The sequence below is a fragment of the Mustela putorius genome, unplaced genomic scaffold (genome assembly GCF_011764305.1).
Source record: "Mustela putorius furo isolate JIRA1106 unplaced genomic scaffold, ASM1176430v1.1 tig00003901_pilon_pilon_pilon, whole genome shotgun sequence".
Classification (NCBI taxonomy): domain Eukaryota; kingdom Metazoa; phylum Chordata; class Mammalia; order Carnivora; family Mustelidae; genus Mustela; species Mustela putorius.
The window spans coordinates 4,821,719-4,835,553 of NW_025422049.1; the positions used below are offsets into that span (position 1 = coordinate 4,821,719).

The 13,835-nt window shown below is 42.3% G+C and overlaps 1 protein-coding gene across 5 annotated transcripts in view; it reads right to left on the reverse strand.

The window, feature by feature from the left end:
• Nucleotides 1–13,835, reverse strand: part of LOC101671154 (X-linked inhibitor of apoptosis) — a 59,689-nt gene that overhangs the window by 35,775 nt on the left and 10,079 nt on the right. Inside the window, exons 1-2 of one of the 5 annotated variants that reach the window (XM_045068341.1) lie at nt 13,012–13,031; nt 11,704–11,761 (exon numbers count right to left, since the gene is read on the reverse strand). The exons of 3 other annotated variants lie outside the window; for them this stretch is intronic. The gene's annotated coding sequence lies outside the window, so the exon portion shown is untranslated. Of the gene's footprint in view, nt 1–11,703; nt 11,762–13,011; nt 13,032–13,835 lie in introns of those variants that run through there. One more of the 5 variants, XM_013061229.2, reaches the window with a different exon arrangement.

Here is a 13,835-nt window from a genome sequence, read left to right on the forward strand (position 1 = left end):
CCCACATTGGGCTCCTTGTTCAGCAGGGAGCCTGCTTCTCTCTCTGCCTCTGTCACTCTGCCTGCTTGTGTGTGTGCGCCACGTGCTCTCTTCCTGACAAATAAATAAATAAAATCTTAAAAAATTTTTTTTTGAAGATTTTTTTTTATTTATTGGGTGGGGAAGAAGAGGAGCAGAGGGAAAAGCAGATTCCCTGCGGAGTGTGGGAGAACCGATCCTAGGACCCCGAGATCATGACCTGAGCCGTAGGCAGATGTCTAATCAGCTGAGCCATCTAGGTACCCCTCATGTTTTCCTTTTCAAAGGACAGGAATTAAAAAAGAATCTTACTATGCAGGCTGCGACCTTTAGTATATTTAACCTTTTAAGACCCTTTCCAGGGGTGCCTGGGTGGCTCAGTGGATTAAAGCCTCTACCTTTGGCTCAGGTCATGATTCCAGGGTCCTGGGATTGAGCCCCGCATTGGGCTTCCTCCCCTCTCTCTGCCTGCCTCTCTACCTACTTGTGATCTCTCTCTCTGCCAAATAAATAAATAAAATCTTTAAAAAAAGACTTTTCTGTGTGAATGTACACATGACATTATAAATATTTCTAGAGGGGATTTATTATACATGGTATTTTATAACTTGCTTTTTATCTTTTTTTAAAGGTTTTATTTACTTAAGAGAGTGAGTGAGAGTGAGCACGAGAGTGAGGAAAGGGGCAGAGCGAGAAACAGACTGCCTGCTGTGCAGAGATTTCCCCCCCTCCACCTGCCAAATGTGGGGCTCCATCCCGGGACTCCAGGCTCATGACCTAAGCAGAAGGCCAATGCTTAACTGAGCCACCCAGGAGCCCTTGTTTTTTTTTTTCCATTTAATAATGTATCATAAGCATCGTCCCAAATCCATCTTTATCTTGATTAGAACATTATTTTACATGGATGACTAAGGTGCCTCCTTAGCGCAGTAGGTAGTGCATCAGTCTCATAAATGAATGACCAGTACATGACTATACAAATGTATCATGACCTCATCAAATCATATTTCTGAACACTTAATTTTAGATGTATATTTCATTTTATTTTTAAAAATATTTTTATTTATTTGACAGAGAGAGAGCACAAGTAGGCAGAGAGGAAGGCAGAGAGGGGAGGAACCAGGATCCCCAATGAGTAGAGAGCCCGATGTGGGGCTCAATCCCAGGACCCTGGGATCATGACCTGAGCCGAAGGCAGAGGCTTTAACCCACTGAGCCACTCAGGCACCCCTAGATGTATATTTAAAAAAGAGACAATACACACATGATCAAACAGTTCGAGAAGTCACCTCATTCATGTTACCTACCCTGTACTTGAAATCCTCTGGTTTCCCTTGAAGGGATTCAGCAGCTTTCCCAAAATATGCCACTTTGGCATGTGGATTACTTTAAGTTGAAGTCAAATCAAGGCCCAAAGACTCAAAAAAAGCTTTTACCTTCTCCTTAACTGCCTAAAGGAATTTAGATAAAGGGCCACATCCAGGAAGAGGATATTAGAGAAAACTACAAAGAATCTGGGTTAGGTGTGCTTAAGCTGGGGAAAGCTCTACCAGGCCTAGAGATCAAATTCCTCTCTGGTCCCACACTCTCGGTATGGTCTGGTAAACATTTGTTTATCAAACATTTGTTCTTCCCACCTTCTTGTAAACGGTCTTTCTCCTCTTTGAAGTCTCAGACCCCTAACCCCCACCCCCGCCAGCTTCGGATGGCAAATAAGCCTCAACCACCTGACTGCCTGCAGCTCTCATATTCCTATGTGGCTTCTGTACATACTTAAATTTGTTTTTTTCCTGTTGCTCTGTTTTGTATCAATTTACCAGCCAAAGAACCTGGAATAGCAGAGGAAAAAACTTTTCTCCCCAACAGTTGGTGAGCCAGGCAGGAGCAACTTTACTGACTGATCACTGCTTGCTCCAGGGCTACGGCAGCTGAGAAATCCTGGCATCTCCAATAGGCATGGCAGAAGGTAAGAATTCTTACCATGTCAGTCTTCTGGATCTCTGCCTAAGGGGTCCAGTGGAAATTAGAGTGGTCTGAGTCCTTTTTTTCCTTTTCTAAATTTAGATTAGTAGGAAAACATATTTGTGAAACTAGTTCCTTGGGTATAGCCACTGTGCTAAAGATCTATTATGAGTACTCTTGATTTTTTTTTAGTATTTTTTATTTTCATTTTTATTTTTTTTAAAGATTATTTATTTATTTATTTATTTGACAGACAGAGATCACAAGTAGGCAGAGAGGCAGGCAGAGAGAGAGGATGAAGCAGGCTCCCTGCTGAGCAGAGAGCCCGATGTAGGGCTGGATCCCAGGACCCTGGAATCATGACCTGAGCCAAAGGTAGAGGCTTTAACCCACTGAGCCACCCAGGCGTCCCGAGTACTTTTGATTTTTATTGATCCTTTTCCTCCCAGAGATAGTCACTGTTTTCCTTTGTCTCTGCTGTGTTGTCATAAGAAGGAAGACCATAGGGTAGAGAACACAGGCTCAGGCCCTATAAGTCTGCTGTTCAAGCCGGCCTCACTGATTGGTGAACTCATGGTTCTCACCAGACCGGTGTCTGTTTATACAAACTCTGCTATGGGTTAATGAGCACATGAGGTAAAGGCTGCTGCTAAGAAACATCTTGGAAGCCAAAGTCACAAGATTGGAGGGTATAGGTCAAGTATTTAAGAGCTATTACAGCACTGGCCACGTAATCCAAAGACTCCTGTATTAGAGTAAGTTGGAACAGAACAGGTTAGATTCCTATTAGGTCACCTGTCAAACTCGGAAAAAATTCCATGCAAGTTACTCTGTAAACCACCACACGATCCCCAAACCAGTGGAACATCCATCTTAGGTATTAGTTTGGCTCGAGAGATTGGCTTAGCTTAAGCTGTTAACATACATATACAAAAAGCTGAATAAGGTTTTCCTTTTGTCTTGTTCTGTCTTAGAGAGTGTGGCTGTATGACCAGTGAGAATATTGTCTCTTGTCTCTGCCAGCCAGAAGATGCACATACCAGTGTGCATCTTGATGGCCAAAGAGACTGGGTTCTGAGACATGAAATCACAAGCAGCACTCTTTTCACCTAACTGTGCCAGCTCTCAGGGGAGTCTGTCAGAAGGGGTCCCATCCTAGTCCATAAGGGGCTTTTATGGCAACCTTCTTTGTTTTCCTAGTGTTGGAAAAAACCCATTCTAGTAATGCCTGGTATCAGATTAGTGGGTCTGGGACTGAAGATGTTTTTTGCGAGAAAACAGAGACATGGTTTTCATACCACTCTTACAGCCTGTAACAACAAAGGGCTTTACTTTCTTCGACTATCTTTGGGAGTGAATTTTTAGGATCTTGTAAGGGCTGCATCTTTTGCACTCTCTTGTAGGATACCTCTTGCATCCTTGGTTAAGCCATAAAAAGGCTTCCTGATTTGAACCACTACTGACATTAATAGATGCTACTTGTTGGGGCACCTGGGTGGTTCAGTCAGTTAAGCATCTGGCTCTTGATTTCGATTCAGGTCATGATCTGAGGGTCAGGAGATCGAGCCCCATGTCAGGCTCTGTTATCAGTGGGGAGTCTGCTTAAGATTCTCTCTCCTCTCCCTCTGCCCGCTGCCCACTTCACATGAGTGCACACTCTCAAATAAATAAATCTTTAAAAAACATAGATTCTACTTCTCAGTGGCCAGATGATGGATCTTCAGAAATGAAAAAGTTCTATATTAGAAAAAAATTTTTAGAGAGCTCTCATCCTGAACAATTGTCTTAATGGTACTTATGGGAAAACCAAATTAAAAAGTAGACAGAAAGACACAGAAGAGCTAGCCTTAGAGATTCCTTTAACAAGATATAAGAATAGAAATGAGAATAAAAGCTGTGAAGTCCCCAATATGAATTCACCTTCTTAAAATCTGGTCCATCTCTTCAGCAAATTCTTTAGTCCCCAGAGCTCCTTCACCTTCCCCAGAAAATCCCTTAAAGCACTTAGCTGCTTGTTTCAGCTTCCCCTTCCCTACAATATTTACAGGGAGCACTCCTGCATGATTTCTAAGACTGGGGTAGAGAAGTTACTCAGGTAAATACTGAAAGTCAGAAAATAAATTTAACAGAAGTACCTAGGATGGACAATAAAGCTCATACATAAGGCTTATTTTCCTGGGTTCTATAATCAGGCTCCTCCAGTTTCCTCCTAGGCAATGTCCCTAAGAATTCCATGTCCCCTGGACAGCAGATCTTTTAAATTATAAAGCCCTTACCTCTACTTTCAGGAGCCTACCAAATTTAAAGAGGGATTCAAAAAATTAATGGCCATTTACAACTCCACTCAGCCAGACCACCTCCTGAAAACCTCCCCCTGCCTGGAATTTCTCCCAGGCCCTCCTACAAATATCAGCTGAAGGCGATGTTTGGGGCCGACAGGGAGGCTTTTCCCCTTAAGGTGAATTCAAGGTTGAACTGAACACTAAGAAAGAAGGCCTTTATTAAAATGCTTTATACAGGGGCGCCTGGGTGGCTCAGTGGGTTAAAGCCTCTGCCTTCGGCCCAGGTCATGATCTCAGGGTCCTGGGATCGAGCCCCACATCGGGCTCTCAGCTCAGCAGGGAGCCTGCTTCCCCTTCTCCCTCTGCCTGCTGCTCTACCTACTTGTGATCTCTCTGTCAAATAAATAAATATTTTTAAAAATAAAACAAAATAAAATGCTTTATACAGACTTTACAAAACTGTATTAAACTTGGAAAATGTTTGCTATCTATCTGGCTAAAAACTGACAAAGGTTTTTTTTCCAGGGATGCCTGGCTGGTTCAGTTGGTAGAATATCCAACTCATGATCTCAGGGTCATGAGTTCAAGCCCTATGATGGCCATAAGGCTTACAGCTTACGTAGTTCTGTGGTAAGAGACTGGCCAGGTTGAAAGCTAATATTCAGAGTGTGACAGGAACTTTTTTGGCCTCCTCCCCTAAGTTGAAATAAAACTATGTACCCAGAGGGAAAGAAAAATCTTCTAATGTTCTTGGGTAAGGATTCAAGTTGCAACCCAATTCTTGGAGGGCCTGAGAGCACCTGTCCTTATCTTACAAATCTTTGCAAAACTAGAAATGCAACACTAGAGGCAATTCAAAGTTCACCTATACCTTTTTACCATTCCCCAAACCTCTATTTATCTCACAAGGCTTGAAATATTGGCCTTAAGAAGCAGAAATTTATCTGAGGAACTTGTACTCTTTCCCTGTACCTTTGAGATTTTTAAGTGTAAAATCTTACCTAGACTATGCCTAATTCCTAAGAGTGGTGTGGAAAAAAGGGGTAGGGGCCAGAAACATTTTTATTTTTTTATTATTATTTTTTTAAAGATTTATTTATTTATTTGACAGAGATCACAAGTAGGCAGAGAGGCGGACAGAGAGAGAGGAAGGGAAGCAGGCTCCCTGCTGAGCAGAGAGCCCAATGTGGGGCTCGATTCCAGGACCCTGAGATCATGACCTGAGCCGAAGGCAGAGGCTTTAACCCACTGAGCCACCCAGGCGCCCCCAGAAACCTTTTTAAAATATAAACTGCTAGCTTTGCACAGTGGCAGTCAATGAGATTTATTTGAGACACGATTATTGCTAATATAAACTTCTAAAAAGGCTTTTGTGCCTCAACTCTAGACTACAGCCTCCTTAAATATTACTTGTCAAGGACAAATACAAATCTTATAAGTCTTCTCTATAAATATGAGCTAAAAGGCTTCTACTCAGGTAAGCTAAACTTATTCTGACTGTTCTAAGATTTTATTTATTTATTTTTTTAGATAGAGCATGTGTGCATGCAAACATGAGCGGGAGAGGAACCGAGGGGGAGAGGAAGGAGGGGAAAAAAATTTCAAGCAGGCTCTGCCCTGAGCAGAGCCTGGCAAGGGGCTTGATCTCTTGACCCTGAGATCATGACCTGAGCTGAAACAAAAAAGTCGATAGCCACCCAGGCACCCCCACAACTGCTCCTTTACAAACTAGTGAGTTTTGCATTATCATACCCATCTCATGGCTAAAATGCCCAACGTGGGGCTTGAACTCACGACGCTAAAATCAAGAGATGCATGTTCTATCAACTGTGCCAGTGAGGTACCCTTCTTATGGTTAACATTTTAAAACAAGGTCTCTACCTGCATTTATCTATATATTTATCTCTGTGTTGTAGATGGGTGGCATTTTCTATCTCCAGGTGGTATTACTAAAGTTAATTTGTTAAAAAGCTCTATAAAATTAAATGCTTATAAATTAGGTATCCCAAAAGTTCTCAGAGACTCTCTTCCTCTCCCCCTGCCTCTCCCTCATGTGGGCTCGCTCTCTCTCAAATAAATAAATATCTAAAAAATAAAAAATAAAATAGGCATGTTTTTAGAGTTATCAACACTGATTATAATGCAGACATTCAACTTCTATTCTGCCTAGGTTTACTAGTCAAGTATATAGCTCTTACAGAAAATAGCTTGGGGTGACGGCTGTCTAATGCCTCATGAAATTTTTCTGAGTAGTCTAAACACAACCGTTGGGAGCAAGTGATTTAGTTAGATGTGAGATGTTAAGTGGGGTAGAGGTTTTTGGTTGAATTTTTGAGCAGTTAACTATATTTTACAGTATGTGTACTTAAAAATAGCTTCTAGGGGCACCTGGGTGGTTCAATGGGTTGAAGCCTCTGCCTTTGACTCAGGTCATGATCCCAGGGTCCTGGGTTGGAGCCCCGCTTCGGGCTCTCTGCTCAGCGGGGAGCCTGCTTCCTCTTCTTTCTCTGTCTGCCTCTCTGCCTACTTGTGATCTCTGTCTGTCAAATAAACAAACAAAATCTTTAAAAAAATAAAAATAAAAATAAATAAATAAAATAAAAATAGCTTCTAAAATCTTTTTGGCGGGACGCCTGGGTGGCTCAGTTGGTTAAGCAGCTGCCTTCGGCTCAGGTCATGATCCCAGCGTCCTGGGATCGAGTCCCACATCGGGCTCCTTGCTCCGCAGGGAGCCTGCTTCTCCCTCTGACTCTGCCTGCCACTCTGTCTGCCTGTGCTCGCTCTCCCCCCCCCCTTTTTTTTGATAAATAAATAAAATCTTTAAAAAAAAATAAAAAATAAATCTTTTTGGTAACTTTACTTTTTTAAAGGATTTTATTTATTTGGCAGAGAGAGAGAGAGCTTCAGCAGGGAAAGCAGCAGGCAAAGGGTGAGAGAGAAGCAGGCTCCTACCTAGCAGGTAGCTGATGTACGGCTTGATTCCAGCACCCTGGGATAATGACCTGAGGTGAAGGCAGATGCTTAACTGACTGAGCCACCCCGGTGCCCCCTTTTTAGTAACTTTAAAGTTTAGAGTTTTGCTAAGTTAAATGATGGAAGTTTACGGAATATCTAATTTCCAAGTAAGATAAACAATGAAACATTAATTACTGAACACAGGGAAAGCCTGGGTGGCTCTGTTGGTTGGGCCGCTGCCTTCGGCTTGGGTCGTGATCCCAGTGTCCTGGGATGGGAGTCCCACATCAGGCTCCTTGCTCAGCGGGAGCCTGCTTCTCCCTCTGCCTCTGCCTGCCACTCTGTCTTCCTGTGCTCACTCGGACAAATAAATAAATAAAATCTTTTAAAAAAATTACTGAACACAGGTTTTTATCTAGTTTTGGGTTCCTGTTACACATAAAGATAAATATGGGTCTATTAGTAAACACATTTTACACCACATTAAAAGACTAAAATGAAGAAGCATATGCTTATAGGAATTATGAAATGTACTCAAAAATTTGCCAATCTAAAAGAATACTGATGTAAACTGCACACAATTGCTTATTAGTTTTAACCAGAAAAAAAAAAGCTGGTTGTGTTTTTGGCTATGAAAGTGCATGAGGTATGGAGATGCATTTGTGATATAGGAAAAGAAAGTAATTTGTCCTGAAGTCAATCTGGTTATTTCAAATTGGGAAAGGTGAAAAGAAGGGACAAACAGAAAGTTGGGAACACAGAGAGAGAGAGAGAGAAAATCCTACCTGGCATAATAAAGCTGGCTAAAATTGAATTGTTGGGGCACCTGGGTGGCTCAGTTGGTTAAGCATCTGCCTTTGGCTCAGGTCATGATCCTGGGATCCTGGATCAAGCCCCGAATAGGGCTCCCCACTAAGCAGGGAGCCGGCTTTTCCCTTTCCCTCTCCCTGCTCATACTCTCTCTCTGGCTCTCTGTCTCTCAAATAAAATCTTTAAAAAATTTTGAACTGTTATTACAAGGGTTTTTGTTTGGGTGCCTCAGTGTCTCAGTGGGTTAAGTCTCTGCCTTCAGCTCAGGTCATGATCTCAGGGTCCTGGGATGGAGCCCCATATCGGGCTCTTTGCTCAGCGGGGAGCTTGCTTCCCCCTCTCTCTCTGCCTGCCTCTCTGCCTACTTGTGATTTCTCTCTCTGTCATACAAATAAATAAAAATCTTTTAAAAATTAGGGTTTTTGTTAAAAAAAGGGGGACACCTGGGTGGCTCAGTGGGTTGAGGCCTCTGCCTTTGGCTCGGGTCATGATCCCAGGGTCCTGGAATCAGGCCCTGCATCAGGGTCTCTGCTCAGTGGGGAGCCTGCTTCCTCCTCTCTCTCTTCCTGCTTCTCTGCCTACTTGTGATCTCTGTCTGTCAAATAAATAGATAAAATCTTTAAAAAACAAAAATAAAAATTAGGGTTTTTGTTAAATTTAATTTTTTAAAAAAGATTTTATTTATTTGAGTGAAAGAGTGTGCCAGCAGGGGAGGCGCAGAGGCAGAGGGATAAGAAGACTCCCTGATGAGCAGGGAGCTGGACACAGGGCCAATCCCAGGACCTGGAGATCATGACCTGAGCTGAAGGCAGATGCTTAACCTACTGAGCCACGCAGGCACCCTACAAGGGTTTTTAAAATAAGCTTTAATATTGGTAGTACACTTACGTAAAATTAAAACTCAATTTTTCATTTGCTAAAAGGATAATGTTTCCTTGGACTATTGCTCTGCTAATTTAAGAGACTGTGAAAGGTTTTTCTTTACCTTTTAAGTAATCTTCTTAGAAAGCAAAGATTTTGTATTTTATTAAAATAATTTCCTGTGCTTTATCAATCAGCTCTTTGATTGGTTTTGCTCACAACTATGTAAGCTTTTGTATTTGCCCATAAAATCTTTTGTCACTCTGGTTAAATAATGTTTCATAATCATCTCTGATCCTATTTAGTCAAATGTTTTAAAGTATTTTGGTATTTTTGACAAAATTTTCAAAAATTAAATTACAAATAAAGTCTTTTTGACCTCAAACTAGTTTGGGGATTTTTCCAAAGGGCACCCTTGAACCTCTCAAAAGATTTGTTCTCTCCTTATAAAAAGTGAGATATTAACTAATTAGGCTCATTTGGTATGTTAAATTACATGGGAAGCATTGTCAAATAACTGATAATAATCTTCTTAAACCTAAGTGTTCCACAAATCATATGAATTTTTAAAAAAGATTTTATTTATTTATTTGACAGAGAGAGACACAGTGAGAGAGGGAATACAAGTAGTGGGAGTGGGGGACGGCAAAGCAGGTTTCCTGCCAGCAGGGAGCCTGATGCAGGGCTCCATCCCAGGACCCTGAGATCATGACTAGAGCCGAAGGCAGACACTTAATAACTGAGCCACCAAGGCACCCCTCATATGAAATTTCTAGAAATCTGGGGGTGCCTGGCTGGCTCAGTTAGTCGAGTGTGCAACTCTTGATTTCAGGGTTATAGGTTTGAGCCCCAAGTTGGGTGCAGAGATTACTTAAAAATAAAACCTTAAGGAAAAAAATTATAAAATATTCTAAATTCTGAAAAAATTCTAAAAATCTGTTACATACTGGTATGCTTGCCATCTTAAAATGTATCTCACCAAAACAACCAAATTTCCTTGTCAACCGCATTATAACAAACACTCATCAGATCTTTAACCATTGCCATGTTAAAGGCTTTTGCTACTTACACTTATTTACTCTGATGCTTTTGCAAATGTTCCGCACAAGTGTTTCACCTTCAGAGAAATTCATGGGAAGGACTCTTTTTGCTTTTCCTTTTTAAGTAGGCTCCCTGCCCTGAGTGGAGCCCTATAGAAAGGACTCGACAGGTACGCTAGAATATGGGTTTCCAATAACTTTAAGATCATAAAACTGAACTGGGTGAGAATTTTTGGAACAAATGGAAAAGCTGAATTTAACAGAACAAGTACTAATTACATAATACTATAAAGAACTGAAGAGGTTGATTAGGATTCTTTATGACTTGTTTATAATATCACTTGTTCTTTCGTCTTTTTTTTTAAGGTTATTTATTTATTTATTTGACAGACAGAGATCTCAAGCAGGCAGAGAGAGGGGAAAGCAGGCTTCCCACTGATCTGAAAGCCCGATGTGGGGCTCAATTCCAGGACTTGGGATCATGACCTGAGCTGAAGGCAGAGGCTTTAACCCACTGAGCCACCCAGGTGCCCCTTGTTCTTTCATCTTTTATCTTTCAGATATAAGGAATGCTTTCTTTAACAAAAAAAAAAAAAAAAAAAGATTTTAGGGACACCTGGGTGGCTCAGTCATTAAATCGTCTGCCTTTCGCTCAAGTCACGATCCTAGGATCCTGGGATCGAGCCCCGCACTGGGTTCCCTGGTTGGCAGGAAGCCTGCTTCTCCCTCTGCTGCTCCTCTGCTTGTGTTCCCTTTCTTGCTGTGTCTCTGTCAAACAAATAAATAAAAATCTTTTTTAAAAAAATATTTTATTTATTTATTTGACAGAGAGAGAGAGACCACAAGTAGGCAGAGAGGCAAGCAGAGAGAGAGGAGGAAGCAGGCTCCCCGTGGAGCAGAGAGCCTATGAGGGGCTTGATCCCAGGACCCTGAGATCATGACCTGAGCTGAAGGCCGCGGCTTTAACCCACTGAGCCACCCAGGTGCCCCCAAATAAATAAAATATTTTTTAAAAAGAGATTTAATTTATTGGGGCACCTGGGTGGCTCAGTTGGTTAAGCATCTGCCTTCGGCTTGAGTCATGATCCAGGGGTCCCGGGATCAGGCCCCAGGTTGTTGGGCTCCCTGCTCAGCGGGGGACCTGCTTTTCCCTCTCCCTCTGCCGCTCTCCCTGCTTGTGTTCAGTTTCTCTCATTTTCAGATAAATAAATTTCAAGTAAGTTTATTTGCGAGAGAGAAAGTATGTGTGCATGGACTCAAACTGGGAGAGTGAGAGGGAAAGAATCTCAAGTGGACTCTGCACTGAGCATGGAGCCCAAAGTGGGGCTTGATCTCACAAACCCCAGATCATGACCTGAGCTGAAACCAAGAGCCAGATACTTAACCGACTGAGCGAGCCAGGCACCCCAGGAAACCCTTCTTCTTAAGCTACGACCTTAAGCAATTTGTTAAATGATACCTTTGAGAGCAGAAATGGAACATACATTTTTTACCTGATCCATCCAGAATTTGGAAACTCAGTATTCTTATTTTCATGGCAAGATAGTTACTTGCATAGGTTCTATAAGAATCTGTTCTCCTTATAACAGGACACAACTGGGAACACTGGCTATAGTACCAAGGCTTTGACTGGGATGTTATGTTTGAGAGAGACATGCACAGACTCAGATACCATTAGACAGCTTTAAGGAGCTAAGGCTAACTTCATGGAGCCAATAAAGCCCCTTGGAAAAATCAGCCTGATACCTTGCTTACAGGATTCCCGGTAGCCTTACCAGGTAAGGAAGGAAGGTCACCTTCAAGAAGGATAGGAACCTTAGGAAATCCTGGGAACTGTGAAAAGAGAAATTAACCCAAATCTGTAAGTATTACAGGTTAAGTCTAATGGCAAGTCTTAGCTTGGCTTTCTAACCCCAAGAAGCCTTTAAAGAGTCCAATCAGATTTCTTTTTTTTTTAAAGATTTTATTTATTTATTTGACAGACAGATCATAAGCAGGCAGAGAGGCAGGCAGAGAGAGAGGAGGAAGCAGGCTCCCTGCTGAGCAGAGAGCCCGATGCGGGGCTCGATCCCAGGACCCTGATCATGACCTGAGCCGAAGGCAGAGGCTTTAACCCACTGAGCCACTCAGGCGCCCCTCCAATCAGATTTCTTATGAAAAGTTCCAACAAAGCAGATTAAAAGAGCCTATATGACAAATCAACACTCTTGTTACACTTATGTAAATAAGCCAAGTTTATTGAAACTAGACTGAATTTGCGAATAGACAGGTATGTGACTAACTTTGATAAAAATGGGGGGGGGGAATCTGACAGAGAAAAATTATGTTTCAGTAATACACCATTATGAATATCAAATTCTAGTTCTACTGGGGCACCTGGGTGGCTCAGTCAGGTTAAGCATTTGACTCTTGATTTTAGTCCAGGTTTTGATCTCAGGGTTGTGAGCTCAAGTCCCACATTTGATTCCACATGAAGCCTCTTAAAAAAAAGTGGGGGTTGCCTGGGTGGCTCAGTTAGTTAAGTGTCTAATTTTTGGTTTCAGCTCAGGTTGTGGGACTTCATCTCATGGGTTGTGGGACTGAGCCCCACGCTGGGCTCTGGGCTTAGCAGGAAGTCTGCTTGGAGATACTCTCCCTCTGCCCCTTTCCTCACTTACGTTCTCTCTAAATAAATAAATCTTTTTTAAAAACTCTCAAGTGCTAGTGCTATTGTCTTTGAGTTCTACCTATAAACTGGATTGGATTCTGAATCCAGAAGTTTCCTCCAATATTTGGCTACAACTCTCCAAACTAACATTTCTAAATTTACCCCAACCTCCTGAGTTGGAATCAGAGAACTAAAACTGCTCCTTTTCCAAAGCCATGTGAGCTAAAGCCGGACAACTTCAGAGACATCACAACAGCTCACATACAGTCTTCATGCCTATTGCTATGTGGACCACTCAGAAAGATCACCAGAGACATTCAGGAAAATCTTTGAGAATGCCACTGTCTGCCTGCACTCTATCTGAAGCTTCTTCAAACTGACCATCTAGAAATCCTCTCACCAGGCTGCCTTCAGAACTCAGAAACTAGGCGGGTACCTGGGTGGCTCAGTCCTTAGGCGACTGCATTCAGCTCAGGTTGTGATGCCAGGTTCCGGCGATGGAGCCCCACATTGGGCTCCCTGCTCAGTGGGAAGCCTGCTTCTTCCTCTCCCACTCCCCCTGCTTGTGTTTCCTCTCTCACTATATCTCTCTCTGTCTAAAAAAACAACTCAGAAACTGAAACTTTCATCTGCTCTATTAACCTTTCTGTTTCGTTTTCACAGAAATTTCTCTTATTAAATACCAGACTGTTTGCATCACAGCCCTAACTTTGGGAGCTCAAGTGCATCACCATCTTCTGAAATGAGACACAATTATTTAACTGAACTGACTATTCTCAGGATTAAGAGACCAGTTCAGTGAGATGGAGCAATATACCAACTCAACTTCTGGGTTGTGAAACTTTATGGGCAAGCTTCAAAGGCTGGACTAAAGGGTATCAAAAGAAGCCTTCCCAAAGTGTCCAGCTTTGGTATGAGGATTACTTTTAAAATATTTATTACTATTATTACTCATTATAATTTCTACACCCAACTGGAAGCTCCAACTCACAACCCCGAGATCAAGTTGGATGCTCTTCTCAATCAGCCAGTCAGGCGCCCCTTATTTTTCTAAGTAAACTCTACCCTCAATGTGGGGCTTGAACTCAAGACCCAGAGATCAGAAGTTGCATACCCTACCAACCCAGCCAGCCAGGGGCCTGGGGCCTGTGGACTACTTTAACCGGAAGTGAGTCAAGCTCCAAAGATTCAGGAAATGCTTTTACCTCCTCCTCAACTGCCCAAAGGAATTTAGATAGAGGGCCTGGTCCAGGAAGAGAA